This window comes from Dipodomys spectabilis, unplaced genomic scaffold, assembly GCF_019054845.1.
Source record: "Dipodomys spectabilis isolate Male_0828 unplaced genomic scaffold, ASM1905484v1 ptg000356l, whole genome shotgun sequence".
In the NCBI taxonomy this organism is placed as follows: Eukaryota; Metazoa; Chordata; class Mammalia; order Rodentia; family Heteromyidae; genus Dipodomys; species Dipodomys spectabilis.
This window is the reverse complement of record NW_024871033.1, coordinates 694,633-698,004: the sequence shown is the minus strand read 5'-3', so window position 1 is coordinate 698,004 and position 3,372 is coordinate 694,633.

The following is a 3,372-nucleotide window of genomic DNA, read 5'->3' as shown; positions in this document are numbered from 1 at the left end:
CCATTTGAGTGCAGTTTCTTGGCCTTTATTGTGCTCTTGTTGGTTTTCTATGTGTAGGACATCATTAATTATGTTTTGTAGGGCTCGTTTGGTGGAGATATATTGTTTCAGTTTTTCTTTGCTATGAAAGGTTTTTATTTGACCTTCATTTATGATTGAGAGTTTAGCTGGGTACAGTATTTTTGGTTGATAGTTGTTTGTCTTTAGGGTGTGACATACAGCATTCCAGGCTCTTTCTTTAATTGCCTCTGCTGAGAAATCTGAAGTGATTCTAATTGGTTTCCCTTTATAGGTGGTTGGTCTTTTCTCCTTGACAGCTTTAAGGATTCTTTTCTTAGTCTGAATTAATCTTGTGTGGATTATAATGTGCCGGTGGGATGTCCTGTTCTGGTCTGATCTATTTGGGGTTCTAAAAGCTTCTTGTAACTGAATTGGCCTATCTTTTTGCATGTTTGCGAAGTTCTTTGCTAGGATTCTTTCAAATAAATTTCTTAGACCATTATCTTCTGTCTCTAGGTCCTCCTCTACACCCACTATCCTTAGATTAGGTCTTCTGATGGTGTCTTCCAAATGTTGAATAGATCTATCCTATTTCTTGGATTTGTCTTGGATAGATGTATGTTCTTTCTCTATAGTATCTAAGCTGTCTTCAGTCCCCAAGATTCGATATTCTGCATGGTCTAACCTACTGTCAAGACTTTCTACTTTGTTTCCCTTTACCATCCCTCCCCTCCCCCAATGTTGTAAAGTTTGTTTTTCAACATAACCTCTTGTACATCTCATTGTTGCAATGGGTCCACCAGTATTCCTATTTAAACAATTTGTTTTTCCCTTCCCCTCCCCAAATTATATCAACATCTAATACAGTGAAAACAGGTATATCGTGAGGGAGGGCATACAAAGCAACAAAAAATCATCTTATAATTATTTTAGAAACAATAGCAAGAAAGAAATACCATTTGAGTTCTTAAACAAAGGAGGAGACAACAATGATAAGAAATGTATTCATTACCTTGATCATGTAATTGTAACCCCTCTGTACAATATTTTCACAATTAAAAAAAAACATTTAAAAAACACCCCTTATCTTAAAAAAAATTCTACTTTGTTTTTTATTTCCTTTCCTTCTATTTTTTGGCTTTGATGGCTTCAAATTCTTTGTTGGAGCTTTGTTTTAGATCTTGTATAAACTTCTTTACTTCCTTAATTTGGTTTTTAATCTTTATTCTCAAATCCCTTATTTGATTGGCTATGGTTTCATTGGACTCCCTTTCCTTCTGACAGGCTTCATTCAGTATTCCTTTTGTGGCCTCCCTGGATTACTTCAGCTCTCAGTTTATGGATTCCATGAATGCACCCATTAATTTTTGTCTATTCTCATCCTACTCCCACAATTCCTGTATTACTCTTTGACTAGCTTCCTCAGGCTCATACAATTCCTGTATTACTCTTTGGCTATTCTCATCCGGCTCACGCAATTTCTGTATTAATCTTTGATTAGCTTCCTCACAGGAGATACCTGTATTAATATTTGATTAGCCTCATTATGTTTACAAATTTCATGTATTGATCTTTGGTTAGCCTCGTCTTGCTCCCTGTCATGCTCACACTGAGTCCTTTGCAGGTTTTCAACCTTTTTATTCACCATGTTTATCAGTAGTGTTTGTAGAGATTTTTGAGAACTCTCTTATGGATTATTCATTAAGTGTTCTGTCACCTGATTATCTGTGGGAGTTGAGATACCTGGACTTGCCATTTTTCTTGTGTTTCTCCAGCTTTTTCTGCCCATTTGGTATGAAAGTAACACCAATTTTGTACTAGAACACTATATTAAAGCAAGCATCAACCAGAGTCAACAGTCTCTTGGTTTCTTGGCCATCCATTGTCTGCCATCTGCAGGATGAAGATTTCTGCTCCTTGTCAGTTCTTGCTGGCAGTGAGTAGAATCCACTAGCACACTGCATCTTGCACCTTTCTCCAAGGCTCTCTCTGTTGATATGGTGACTGAGGCAGCAGCCATGACCGCAGTGGCGGATACAAGCAAATGCTCAGATCTGTACCCTTAACCAATCTGCCTGAATTTTTCCTCTCTGGCCAAACTCTCTGTACTGTGATGGCACACTTGCTGTGATTCTCTAGCCTAGGACTGTTCACTGGAACACTAAAACTGCTTTCTATACAAGAGCTCGTTTAGCCTCCAGCTTCTCCTCCACCATCTTCCTCTGGACTCTTGACTTTAATTTTTAATATCGCATTGAACTCAGGAAAAAATAGTTGAAGAAAAACCAAAAGAAATATGAAAGGAGTGCAAATCCCTCATTTGTGAAGTTTGATAACAATTGGAACCTTTGCACGAATAAAAGAGAAAAACAACTTTTGGAAACATTGCTTCAGTGTATGTGGTAGGGAAACAAGGTATTTATTTACTTATTTGCTAAATTATAATTAAATTTTTATTAAAATTAGTAGAAGTTAGGGTATTATCAAATATTAGTGATACTTCCAATTTATGCATTGTCAACCTTTAGAAATGGAAAATAAGACCTTAAAATGGAGAAGAAATGAAATATCATACCAATTTAGTGAACAAATTCAGAGAATTATATGTATCTTTCTTGAAGAAAATCTTACAAATTAAGAAAGAGATTCAAGAAAATGATCAGGCTAATTTGGGTCTGAAGTGCAGCACTGTGGGTGAAGTGGAAGGACAAGGGAGTACAATATGTAGGAAATTGAGAATGTAATGGAAACATTTGTATATAGCATATTAATTGGATCGGGAGGCTAAGAAGGTAATGAATATGATAAAAGTTAAAATCAGAGAGAAATTGGGAGCTCATTAGGAAAAGAAGGAAATTCCATGTAATGATGCAATATGAATTTAAGACAGTGGCTGGAGTAGAACTGAAAGTTAATATTTAAGGAGAAAGCAGAAGATTAATATCATATCAAGGAAATAGCTCTGTTAGAATGAAACTCGATAAAATTAAGTGATACAAACTTTGTGAACTAGCCTTTAAAATTAATATTTACCAGTTTTGTATCTTATTCTTTTATTGTGAAAATACTTTACAGAGGGGTTACAATTACATGGGCAAGATAATAAGTACATTTCTTATCAAGCATTGTAGCCTCCTCCTTTGTTTCCCCTTCTCATCCCTTAGTATCAACATAAGAAAGTCAGAAAATATAGATATTTCAAAAGACAATAATAAAAAGTTCTCATAAATAATCTGGAGATAACCAGTATTTTTAAAACCAGTAGTGAGTACATTCCTTATTGAACTTGTTACCCCCTACCTCATTTTTCGCCCACTTTCCCTCAATGCATGTGTTTGTTAATAAAAATATAATGTACTCTCTTGTTTATAA